Source organism: Littorina saxatilis, linkage group LG9 (assembly GCF_037325665.1).
Source record: "Littorina saxatilis isolate snail1 linkage group LG9, US_GU_Lsax_2.0, whole genome shotgun sequence".
Classification (NCBI taxonomy): Eukaryota; Metazoa; Mollusca; class Gastropoda; order Littorinimorpha; family Littorinidae; genus Littorina; species Littorina saxatilis.
In genome coordinates, this window is record NC_090253.1 from 21,951,145 (window position 1) to 21,964,819 (window position 13,675).

The following is a 13,675-nucleotide window of genomic DNA, read 5'->3' on the forward strand; positions in this document are numbered from 1 at the left end:
ATAAGTCTCGTACTTAGGCACTGTTTGTTTTTCTTCAGTTAATATTCAGAATTTTGCCATGTTTGTTTTGTTGTTGTTGTGCTTGTTTCTTCTTCTTCTTCGTCGTTCGCTCAGACAGCAACTCCAGAGGCCCTGATGAAGGCTGCTGTACGCCGGAGGCTCTCCATGGGTCCATAGAGTTTGTCCCTCATCGGTGTGTCAGCAGGCCAGGTCTCTGCTCGCAAGTTTTGGTGTGTTGGACAGTCCTGCAGGAAGTGTTCCACTGTCATTGGAGATGTGCCACAGGGGGTTGTGCTTGTTTAATTTAGGTTTGTTGTTGTTTGTTTAAAACACTCAAACATACGCACACATCACACGCACACTTTTACTTTTTAAGTTATAATAAGTATTGCATTCAGCCACTGTTTTTTTCTCCTCAGTTGATATTCTGATTTTTGCCAGTTTTTGTGTAATTTGTTTTTGTTGTGCTTGTTTGATTTAGGTTTGGTGTTGTTTGTCGTTGTTGTTTGTTTAACACACACTCAAACACACACACACACACACTAACCAGACACACACACCACCACCACCACCACCACCACCACCACCACCGCCACCACCACCACCACCACAAGAATAGGTTTACACTCACTTTTTCCTCCACGTTTTAATTTTGGCAATATCATTAACCCAGGATTGCAAAGCAGGGATCATTTGTCAATTTCATAACAACGTACATACAATTTCAGCTGGTTACTGCAATAAAATGTGCATCATCACAGGTTTCTGCTGGAATGACAGTGTCTTATGTGTCAACACAAAATACACACACACAAAATGGGTGTGGTGCTGCACGCCCCATAATAGATCCTAACTTCACCCTCTAAACCTCCCTGCAGATGCATGTTCTGTGCACAAAAATAGCCTTTTAAAATATGCAGTATACAAAATAAAAATGCAGACGACATTTCTACATTTGATGGGGGAGTTGTCCTGTATTAGAATTATTTATCAAATAATTAAAGTTAACCAAAGTATATGTAATAAAACCAAGGAGTCCTCTGTTAAGTAGCTCAAAACAATGATCGCAGCCCAGGGTGCTAACACAGTTAGGGTATGTTGTTCAAGACTTGGAAGGTCAAGGTTTTAAAGTATGCTTCAGTAACGGAATCTTATAACAAAGCTAAAACATTTACCACTGAAGCAAAACCATCTCTGAACAATTCAAAATTGTCACACGTACTAGTTTTACATTTTAAGGATCTTGCCAAGTGCATATCTTTTTATTGTGAAAAATTTGTATTGCAAACAAAAGAAAACACAATGTCTTGTGATCTGTAAATGTTCTTGATACTTAATACATTACAGGGAACCTTATAAATTGTTCAAGTGAAGTACTGTACAGCCTATTTAGCTTGTTCGTTTTCTCCCTTTAAGGTAATTTTGTCTCAACAATCATGTTATCTGCTACAAGTCTATAAACTGCTGTAAACCTTTCTGCCCTTAAAGTAGATTCATGCCCTTCTGTGTGGGCACCTTCTTCTTCTTCCTCTTCAGTGTTCAGTGTTTGCATTTGGATGTGTGCTCTCTGGCCAAGTCTTGTTGCACAGGGGTGGCAAGGAAAGGCCACCCTCTCAGAACGTGTTGCAGAGTCTGTTCTTCCTACCCTAGCCACAGTCCGCTGTAGGTGCAAAACCTATCCTTTTGAGGTGTACCTTCAGACAGCAGTGTCCTGTGCGAAGGCGGAAGATGGCTCTCTGTTCTGTGTGAGTAAAATGGGGATATGGTCTTGAATGAGCTGGTATCTGTCTGTCTTTTTGTTGTTGATATAGACATCAAAGAAGCTCCAGCACCAGCCAAGTGTTGACTGTTTTCTTTATGCGTAACCTAGTCCTGGCAGCAGCTGTTGTCCATCTGTAAACAAGCAAGATCATTATTATAATATATTGATGGTGTATATGTTTTACCAGAAAGACGAGTAAAATACCACTTAATTTTTGTTTTAGTAATGAGGCATACATGCAGTTGAACGATCATATCTTGTGATATCTGCCCTCTGAAAAAAAACTACTATTCAAAATGTACTTTTACATCTTGTTTTTTTAACTTAGGCTTTTGAAGATCCACATTTACCACCCAAAAGGAGCCTGGCGATACTGGCATGCTTTGATTAAGATGACGTGTTACTCAGAAATAGTGCTTTTAGTTATGCGCTATAGAAATCTCCTTAATAAATAAATAAATACTGGTGGTGGTTCACTGCAAAGCATAACCTGATATGATTTCTTCATAGCACCTGACTGGAAATGAAGTTTCATACAATAAAAACTATACTGCGCCAGATTTACAGCAGTTCTGTTGAATTCACACAGTCAGAAAATTTCAAGGCTGTCCTCAACATTCTATGCTCACACACACACACACACGACTTGACTTCACTTAGGAAGGTTATGTGATGCTTAAATCATCTGTCTTGCCACTATTTCATCACAAGTAACCACTGTGTTTATTGCTGGTATGTGCCGGAGTGGAGGGATAGTCTTACCCCATGTAAAAAAAAAAATTAAAAAAAAAAGCCTGGCAGGTGATCTGAGATGCCTTTAATAACACAAAGCTGCCTCTGTAAACAATTCTGCTTTTACGCATGCTATCCCTTAACTTGGATTCATACCAAAAATCAAGCCTAGCTTCATAGGAAACAGAATGTTACTTCAGCATTTAGAATTATGATCTTATTCCATGTACACGCCTTGGCAAATCTGACTCGATCACTACAGCAAGAAGTCAGTGTGTTGATTGTTCATATGTGACCAAGTTGAGGGATGAGCTTATCCTATGTTAAAGCCTGGCCTGAACTGAGACGGTGAAGAGAAGTAGTGTGCCTTTAATGACACAATGCTTTCTTTGTAAGCAATAGATTCAACATCTCAGATCTGGTCAGGCCTATACAAATGCCATCCCTCAACTTGGTTCATACAAAAATCATGTGCCTGGCTAGAGAGTGGGGATTTGTTGTTCTCTTTTTCGAAATCCAAAATAAGCAAAATCAGGTCTTAAAAAGGAGCAAGTCTTAAAATGGGAGTGAATTTACAGATGTTATGAACAAGAAGTCTGCGTAAACAGGGTCATTGATAGGAAGGAGTCTTAGATTGGGGTGTCTTAAAAGGGGCAGGGGTGGGGTGGTGTGTGTGTGTGTGTGTGGGGGGGGGGGGAGTCCACAGTAATGACCATAAAATAATCAAAATAATACTATTAGTAATCTTATTCTCTACCAAATTTCTAGAGGTCAAGGCAATGATACAGATTTTTTACTTGTGTCACTGTTAGTGTCATTCTATGAATAACAGACCAATAGAAAGAGAGAGAAAGAGAGCTGGGTTCATGCTCAGTTGCTTGAAAATTGACTTGTCAGAGGTTCTTCTTCAGCCTTACACCCACATGCAAGAGAACTTGTACCAGATAATGAAATAAGTGAACTTTGAAGTGATTTTTGTAACATTTATGTTTTGTTTCTGGTTTTTGTTGTAAAGTGTTTATGATTGTGTTCTATTCCGTCAATGGCGTCATTCTGGTAATGATGTTGTTATTGCTTTTGTAAAGCGCTTTGTGTGTTCGAAAGCGCTATAGAAATCACCATTATTATTATTATTATTATTATTCATAATTAAAGCCCAATCATGTGGTTTAACCTACCTAGTCTTGAAAAGCCTGTCCGAGGAAACAGAACAAGCACCCTTCCGCAGACCTTCCTAACTGGAGAGTCTTGGTTGTAACCGCACACTTTCTAAAGTAGTCCATAAGCAGTTCCATGTGCCTATGTTTTCACTGGAACCAGCTCCTTTGTGTACCTGTGATCTGGATGAGCTGCAACACATAAAACTTTCATATGAACACTATGTCATAAGTACACCAGTTAGCATACATCAAACACTGAGGAGCATCACAAGATATGTTCTAAGGAGGTAACAACTATTGTCACAAAGTGTTTATGATACAGCCACAGGCACATGGCACTGAGTGGTCAATTGGTGAGGGGGGTGGGGGGGGGGGTGGGGGCAGAAGTTCTGCTCAGTCTTGTCTACTGATACAACACTTTGTGGTGGTGTAAGGCAGGGAATCACACCCCAACCACTGGCCCCGCCCACCTGGTGTCGAGTGCCTGAGGATACATCAGTCCCAGTCATGGCTGGCCCCCGGTTTGACCAGACAACTGCCATGTATGGGTACATTTACTTTACAGTACAGATTAGTTTTCAATAGCAATGACATCATGGACACACACCTGCCCAACACTGACACTGACAGCAAAATCAGCGACCAAACGTGATAAAGAGTAACTAATCGTCACAAACATCAAAATGCTTTGCATTAATTTTCTTGAAGAGGTCATTCTTAACCAGATAATCATTTATAGGCAATTGAAGATTATTATTCCACCTACAGGCTATCACTCCTATGGCTGTTACTTGTAACACATTTCATTTCTTAAAATATGTTTTGTAAAGTACATAGATTTCACTAAAAGGCACATTCCTTCTCATGAAAACAATTTGGCTCACCGTCTCAGATCTGGTAGGGCTTTAAAATGGGATAAGACATGATCTCCAGGGGTCGACACTAACTTATTTGGCCTGGGGCCACACTGGCCCCAGAGATGGAAATTGCTGGGGCGGAAAAAAAAATCTGGGGCCCACTCTCAGTATTCACGTGCGGCAATGCATTGTCTGTTTTTCTTCATCGTACTGAAGCCAGGGAAATTCTTTCAACCATTTGGCATTGAAATTACGACAGCGCTTCGCGCTTTTGGCTGCATCGGTTTCCTTTTTTCGTTTCTCTCCACCCTGTTCTTCATCTTCATTGCCATGTCTTTTTACACCAGGGATGTGTCGCCACATTTTGCGTTTGGCATTTGAAGGCGATACTTATCTCTCACGCTAAAGAGCGCAATCTGGGAGTTATTTCCCTTACGACATTGTCCTTCGACGATTTGAATGTGTTTTTTTCTTGACTGCGGCATTGATCGTAACGCAAATTTCAGTGACGACTTTGACTGGCGATTTTTAGTGATTGGCTCTGCTGGCATTAGAATTTTCGGTTTGTCATTGTTGGAATTTATCCTGGGGCGGAGTGGGCCCCAAGCTTCGGCAATGTTTGGGGCGGAACACAAAACTCTGGGGCGTTCCGCCCCCCGCCCCCGCTAGTGTCGAACCCTGATCTCTTAACTTGTTCACATACCCCAAAAAGTGCGATTGTGTTATGAATAAATGCTGTAAAAGCTACCTGTACTAGTTCATTAAAAAAACAAATCACAAAATGTCACTTCACCACAGCATGCAAACAGTGTGTTTATTTCTGGTATGTGTCTAAAGGCGGAGACAGACGCACAACACAAAACCCTGTTTTCGACAAAAACACCATCTCAAAACGTCGGGGAAACACATGTTTTTAAAGAGGGGATGTCACATGCGAAACACACAGATGAAGCGGGGTGCGTGTTTTCACAGAAATATTGGTCAGTGTCAGCTTGACCCGTCCAGCTATCGCCCTGTGTTTGAGTTTGTAAACAACACGGCTGGCAGTGCCCACTGATACGGTCAGTGTCCACTGATACGGTCAGTGTCCACTGATACAGTCAGTGTCAACTTGACCCGTCCTCTTCTTCTTCTTCTTGGCGTTCGCAGAGGTTACACAATCAGTCCAGCACTGGTGATAAATGTTGTCGTTTTCTCCAACTCCTGTCGACTGCCGTATAGTTTGGTCTGCAAGGGAGTTGGTGACGGCCACACTTCTTTTCGTTCCTCATCTAGTAAGGGACATCGCTGTAAGATGTGTTCCGCTGTTTGGTCCTCTTGACCGCAGGCACAGGTTGGTGATGGCGCCAGCTTGAACTTTCGGTTCATGTGAGCATTGAGCCTGTTGTGGCCAGTACGCAGCCTGATGAGGTTGACTTGCTGCTCTCTGGACATTGTGTGGTAGTCATCTCTGTTTGTCCTTGGCCTCATCAATGCCTTGATGATTGTCTTCTGCTCACTAAAGCTGACACTGTTTTCAGGTTGGTCTTCCACGGCTCCTTCTTTTGCCAGCTCATCTGCCCTTTCATTTCCTGGTATCCCACAGTGTGCTGGTATCCACTGGAGGACAACTCTTCTGGTTTGTCTGACCATCTGTAATGCTTTGGCCAGCTGTGGGAGTTTGTCGTTCTCTAGGGCCTGAAGGACTGAAAGGGCGTCCGAGAGGAAGACAACTTGGTAGCAAGGGTCTGCGGAGTCCTGAACGAAGGAGGCGGCCTGCATGAGAGCTTCTGCTTCTGCTTTATAGTTTGTGCAGTGTTTGCCAGTGGCAACGCTGGATGTAGCTGTATGTCCCCCAGGGAACTGGATGAGAATGCCTGCACCTCCATTGAGCACGGCGTTAGTTGCTGATCCATCGGTGTATACATGGATCCACGCCTCTTTTGGGTACTGTTCGTCGATCAGGGCTAAGGTGAGTGCCTGTCGAGCTGTGTCATTCTGATCTTCTCCTGAGGTAACATGTGGAACACTGGTGCAGATCTGGATGCCTGGTTTCTCTGTTGCCTTGGGGGTTTCCTCTTCTTCTTGAGTCAGAGGTAGAGTGTTCTGTGGAAGGACTTCCCTGTACTGTCGAGAAAGTCTCTTGCTCTCGTGTACAAAACTGCTCCGTTTAAGCCGGTTCTTGGTGAGGTTGCTCAGTCTGTGCTTCATGGGGTGGTCGGGTAGGCACTTGAGCTTCTCGGCCTGTACCATAGTCTTGGCTTCTCTTCTCTGACAGAGGGGTTGGATGGTGGTAAGCTTCTCCATTTCCTTGATGGGCGTGGATTTCATTGCACCAGTGATGAGTCGGAGGGCCTGGTTTTGCACACGGTCAAGGGTCTGCAGGTTTGTCTTGGCTGAGGTTGACCACGCTGTGGAGCCGTACTCGAGGTGGGGTCTGATTGTTCCCTGGTATACTGTCTTCAGTATCTTCTCGTTCGCTCCCCAGGTGGTACCTGCCAGCTTCCTGAGTATGGCTAGCTTGCGCCGGGCCTTCGTCTCTGCCTGTGCAATGTGTGGTTTCCAGGTCTGCCGCCTGTCAAAGGTGACACCAAGGTACGTTGCTTCTTCATCCTCTCTCAGAGGAGTTCCACCAAGCCTAATGGTTCCGGCTTTCTGCTTTGGCGACAGTGTGAATAGGGTGGTGGAGGATTTCTCCTTGTTGATGGAGACGCACCAATCTTCTGCCCATGCGTTCAGCCTATCTGCCGCTTGCTGCATTCTGTAGGTGGCAGTACTTGCGTGCTCCTCCTTGCACCAGATCACAAGGTCGTCTGCGTAGAGAGCAGCTTTGATCCCCTTGGGCATCTCAGACACCAGATCGTCGATGAAGAGAAGGAAGAGTGTGGGGGAGAGGACTCCGCCCTGAGGGACGCCATGACGAAGGAGGAACTTCTTGCTTTTGGTCTGGTCGACGTTAACTCTTGCCCTGCGGTTATAGAGGTAAGAGCGAATCCACTGGTACATGTTGCTGGACACGCCTTTCCTCAGCAGTTTTACAAGGAGTCCATCTTTCCAGACCTTGTCAAAGGCCTTCTGAAGATCTATCCAGGTGACGAAGACCAGCTTCTGTTCCTGAAAGGCATCTTCAACTTCTTGCGCCAGGTAAGTGACCTGATCTTCAGTGCTGCGGAACTGTCGGAATCCAGCTTGCTCAGGGGCGAGGAGGTTCCTGGATTCCAGGTACCACCTGAGGCGCTCGTTCACAATTCTCTCCAGGGTCTTCACAACACAGCTGGTGAGGCTGATTGGGCGATAGCTGGTGGCCTTCTTTGGATCCTTCCCTTTTTTTAAGATGGGGATCATGATCGCTTCTCGCCAGAGTTGTGGTAGCGATCCTTCTTGCCAGCTGCTGTTGAAGACCTCGAGTAGCTTGTTCTCTGCTGCACTACCAAGGTGGGTTAGCATCTCGTTGGTGATGCCGTCTGGGCCAGGGGACTTCTTCGCCTTTGACTTTTTCAGAGCTGAGTGCAGCTCGTGGAGTGTGAGTGGTTGACTCATGGCGTCCACTGTCGACTGTCTGGCAGGTCTCTCTCTTTTCTCTCTTCTTGCTTCTCTCTGTTTCTCGGGGCTAACATGGAGGTTGCTCTCAGCTGCATAGCTTTCAGCAAATTGGTTGGCAGCATGCTTTCCAGTTAGCACCTTCCCGTTCTCTTCTAATGTGATCTTTCCTCTGCTGGTGTTCTCATCATTCAACTGCTTGGTGAGCCTCCAGAGCTTTCTGCCATCCTTCTCAAGGTTCAGAGAGCTTGTTTTCTCTTGCCAGCTTCTCCGTCTTGCCTGTAGCTTCTTTTTGAGAAATTTGGCTTTGGCTTCCTGGAGGCGGATGTTGTTGTTTTGTGACGGGTTGACTTCTGCTTCCCTTCTGGCGTCTGCCAGATCATCATCCAGTTCCTGCAATTCATTGCTCCAGTAGGGCTTATAGTCTCTCCTGGCACCCCTGGGAATGGACTCACGCGCTGCTCTGAGGATGCTCATGTTGAAGTCCTTCGCCACCATGTTGATGTCTCGACCCTCGACTCTGATGTCTTTGGTGAGTTCGCTGGTGCGGTGTCTAAAGAGGAACCAGTTCGCTCTTTTGTAGTTCCACCGTGGGAAGGAAGTTTCAGTGCAGGACTCCATGCCCAGGGTCAAAAAGACTGGCCGATGGTCACTTCCACCTAGCTGTTCTCCGACCTCTCTGCTGGTTAGCTGGTGCATGTCTTCCGTGCAGAAGGCTAGGTCAGGAGTTGATGTAGTGTGCCATCTTCTGGAGTAGAATGTAGGGCAGTCAAAGGGACTGTTCAAAAGGATGAGACCTTTGTCGTCCTGCCAGTTCTCCACCTCTTCTCCTCTCCGATCCAGGTGGTCATATCCCCAACTCTGTGAATGACTGTTGAAGTCACCCACCACGATGAAGTTGGAGGCCTTTGCAGGGATCGTGTCAAGGGCGAGGTGTCTATCATTGGGGCAGTAGAAGTTGACAAGATGGAATTCTGATGTCTTCGTCTGGATTCGAATCACCTGATATTCTGAGTCCTCCATGTGCGTTTCTATCAAACAGGCATTGATGTTGTTCCTGATGAGGGTCAGGATTCCTCCTTTGCTTCGGTCTGTTCTGTCGGACCTAAGGCATTGGTAGCCTCTCACTTTGAAGGACTTTTGGGGTGTCAGGTGCGTCTCCTGAATACAGCAGATGTTGATGTTCTTCTCATGCAGGATATGCTCCAACTCTGTCTTCTTGTTCAGGATACTTTCTGCGTTCCAGTGCATGACCTGAAAAGGTCGCTGCTGACTGGGTTTCTTCCTGGTTGTGGTGGTGCCAGTCACTTTCCTCCCGCGTCCCCTGGCGTGACAAGACGGACGGGAGGGACCTCCAGTAGTTGGGGCTGGGTCCCTTTGAGGCATGGGACCCGACGCTGCTCCACCCTGGGGGGTCCTCAATGGGCGAGCGCCATTTCCATCTGTGCTGGTTGATTGTGTCATCATTTGCGTAAGTGCGTGTACCCGTGGTTTGTTAGAATGCGCCGTGCGGCCCGGGTCCTCCGTCTTCAGCATTCGGGGTTTTCTGTCGGGGTTACCTCACCCTTAGCTCATGGCCCGTACGTCCTACCCTGAGAGCACAGGGGGGAGGATTTTCCGGGATCCCACCCGGAGCCAGTTTGGTCCGCGGCCGCAAGCGGCTGATCTCCATATCTGAAGACCGTTCCCCTATCCGCCACCCGGGGACGCGCTGGGTTGGGGGTGGTCGCCCCACTGAAAATCCCACACTGGGTTAAGAAAGATCAGCCTGTCCCAGCTTGACCCGTCCAGCTACCGCGCTGTGTTTGGGTTTGTAAACAACACGGCTGGCAGCGCCCACTGATATTATTGCCTCTCTTCAATCGTGACAGGATCCATACTCTAGTTAGGATTCATGGGTCCGATACTACCCTGAATCGGTACCACATCTGAGTCTGCCATTTTTTTCTATCTCCGTGGTGCCGGAAACCGAGTCACTTGAGTTGATCGTCCGCGTTCATTGGCTGACTACCAAAACGTGTTTTTAGATTTTAGAGCATGCTCTAAAACCCAAAACACGATGCAAAAACATGAAACAGTGTTTTCTGAAACGCGTTTTGGGGGATGTCACATGGGAAACACGCTGTTTTGTGTTTGTTTTGAAAGGAAACACTGTTTTGTGTTGTGAGTCTGACATGGCCTTAACACAGACACACACACACACCATACACACATACACCAAAGCAACACAAAAGCCGAAAACATGCCTACCATCTAAATGAGGATATCCAGTTCCAACTGTCTTCTGCCAATATAACACTGCCAGAGACACCATGGTGTAGAAAGTCAGTTTAAAGAGAGACTACCTGGAAGAAAAATATATATAATAATAATAAAACACCCAGTGCAATAGACATACTTTCTCGTTAAAGGCTTACTTTACTATGTAAAAACATTTTGCTTCACAATCACAGTCTCAGATCTTGTCAGGCTTTTACTTGGGATAAGATCATCCCTCTACTTGGACGCATACCAACATAGATTAGCTTGAATGTTTGTGAAAATATCCCATATTTTGAGTTAACTCACCACAGCAAGCAGTCACTGAATATATATTTTATTTTTTGGTATGTGGCCAAGATGGGAGACAGTGACCCACACTATAGTGACAAGGCAAGTGGGCCTTTAAATTGTAAACTGTTATATATGTGCATTTTGACTTCTTCATAAATTATAACCCTGATGCAGGCAGTCATCAGTAGTGGTTTAGTACCTAGAATGAGAAAAGAATGAACTTGCAAGAAAGAAACTGAGTCAAAATCAAAATACCCTTTAAATTACATTAGATTCCACGGGGCAGACAGGGTTTGAAGTTAGAAAGCTCTGAAAATAACTCTGCTATTTGAAATTGACTAATAGTATTAACTTATAACGTCATACATGATACATGATACAAACAAATGAACTAAGGCTTTTGAAGATCCATATCCAATCCTGCTACACAAAGGCACAAGCAGAGGTTGAAATTGCCAGGGTCATTTTCCATCCCCATGTAGCCTGGATTTAATTACTGGCATGTTTTTTTTTAAAGAGGTGTGTCACTCAGAATGACTGGAGATGGTTCATTCAATGCAGAGCATAATATACCATTGATTTCTTCATGCCATCTGATTTGCCGGTGAATTCACAGGGCGAGAACAATTCAAGACTGGCCTCAACATTTTATGCTGACTGTAAATTGTAATTATATAATATATCCACCCTAGCTAACTGGTACACTAATCACTTGCTCTGGCGGACTTCTTTTTCCAACATCATAAATCTGTTATTTGTACTTTAGCCTTTTGTGGTAAAATATTCTCATTACCAGTTGCACTCACAATCTATTGCTAGTGTATTTTGGAAATGATCAAAAGCCTTACTTGTGTTCTATAACAGCACCATGTCACTGTTGCGGGAAGAATGAGGCAGGGCTTGGTAATAACTGAGACCTGCAAGTAAACAAAACATATTTAGAATCTCATCATGTGTTATTTTGTTATATCTATGTCATGAGGTCTTACATTGCAATAACAAACACACGCATAACTTAACTTAGCAAGGTGTTCTATGTGCTAAGAATAAGAGTAATTTTTTAATGAATTAACGCTGAAGAAGCTACTAGTTGCTTAAACAAATTTATAGCAAAATGTCACTTGATCACCACATCAAGCACACTGCATGTTCATTTCTGGTATGTATGCAAGTGGAGGGATGATCTTGTTCCATGTAAAATCCTAGCTCAGCTGATCTCTCTCAACTTGGATTCATACCACACATTAGGAGCCTGGCTGTTTCTGTTCAGTGGGCATTTCTCCATTTGTTTTATTTGAATGCATTTCTTAAAAAGAACACTTCCTCTGCACAGCAAGCAGTCAGGATGTTATATGAAGTCTTATATCGCGCGCGTATCTCCAGACTCGGACTCAAGGCGCAGGGATTTATTTATGCCGTGTGAGATGAATTTTTTTTTACACAATACATCACGCATTCACATCGACCAGCAGATCGCAGCCATTTCGGTGCATATCCTACTTTTTACGGCCTATTATTCCAAGTCACACGGGTATTTTGGGTGGTCATTTTTATCTTTGCCTATACAATTTTGCCAGGAAAGACCCTTTTGTCAAATCGTGGGATCTTTAACGTGCACACCCCAATGCAGTGTACACGAAGGGACCTCGGTTTTTCTTCTCATCCGAAAGACCAGCACTTGAACCCACCACCTAGGTTAGGAAAGGGGGGAGAAAATTGCTAACGCCCTGACCCAGGGTCAAAATCGCAACATCTCGCTTCTGAGCGCAAGTGCGTTACCACCCGACCACCCAGTCCTTTTTGTTCCAAATCAAACGTTGTTTTGCTCCAACCAAGACTGCAGATCTTGGCGAACATGTGGCATAAAAACTAGATTTGATGACCTTACCCGTACTCACCCTGAAAAGTGCCGATCTAGATTTTGCTATTTTAACAGAGGGGACAGAGGTTGTACCTCTCCTCATGCAGACACCGCATAACAAATATGTGTAACAAATCCAGTTGCAACACTGTAGTTTCATGGCTTAATTTCATTGACTGATTGAGTCAGCAGTAGTGAGTACTACATGTCATTATGATCATACCAGTATTAGTGAGTATTACAATTGGAGCAATCTGCAGAATTGTTACCAATACATCATCATAACAGGAATTCCTCAGTGCATGAGACATTGGTGTGTAGACATATAATACATAAATATGTAGATCTTTAAAACATTCAATGAGTCATGGGACTAAAAACTGCTAAAGCCTTATGTGGCAACATCACAAACAAACAAAATTAAGCAACCCCAAATTATGTCAACCTCATGGCCCTTGTACTTGTAGTTCAAGTTGTACTGTTGTACTAGCCAACAGACATAAAAAGGAACTTAGCTCAGAAGGTGTTGATTGCTCTGCGTCATTATCAATATCATGATGCTGAGAGTCGAAATGCAGTTCAAACACAGACAGAACAAAATGGAATAGATCTTTTAGTTTGAAATTGAATGAAAAAAAAAAGTATGGTCATGGTGTAGAAGTTTTGAACTTTAGCGTTGTAAATTCATTGCTCCGAATCAACTGCAATCTAACCCTCCGATTTATGTCCTAAGTCATTTACATACCTTTGGAGTTTTACGGAATGGGTATAACGTCCTTTCCTCTAATGATCTAGTCTACTTTGGGATTTTGCCCAGTCGCCGTCTCCTTGACCTACTTGGAGTCCTTGCTGGGTTGAATCGGCTGAGGAGCGAACCCATGACGACTCGTAACGCGAGGAACCAGAAGAGGAATCTAGGTTTATTTTGCGTGTTTTGGGCCTGCCGACCCAACTTGTAGTCCGGTCCACAACCGGCACGAAGCTTCTTTTCGCAGAGCGAAACCGCCCCACTCGTGACTTCATCCGATGTCCGCCATGTTTCAAGTGACAAAAAAGTAGAAACGATCTAACGAATAACTTTCATTTCAAGCACAGTCAAAAAAAAAACAAAAAAAAAAGTACAAAAGAAGGGGTGGAGAAAATGGCATTATCTAGACAGACTCAACTCGGATAAACTAAGAGGGACTTATAACTACTGAAGATTGAGAGCACAGCGGACGTCCTGTAAATT

General features: G+C 44.4%; 1 long non-coding RNA gene across 2 annotated transcripts; it reads right to left on the reverse strand.

The window, feature by feature from the left end:
- Nucleotides 1-631: 631 nt before the first annotated feature.
- On the reverse strand, nt 632-13,444 carry LOC138975594 (uncharacterized). Of its 2 annotated transcripts, none has more exons than XR_011458691.1 (5): nt 13,282-13,444; nt 11,432-11,500; nt 10,281-10,375; nt 3,673-3,843; nt 632-1,893 (listed from the first exon to the last, which is right to left on the reverse strand). It is a non-coding gene; the product is annotated as an uncharacterized lncRNA (long non-coding RNA). The 2 variants fall into 2 exon arrangements; XR_011458690.1 differs by having other exon boundaries at nt 13,190-13,349.
- Between the last annotated feature and the right edge of the window lie 231 nt (nt 13,445-13,675).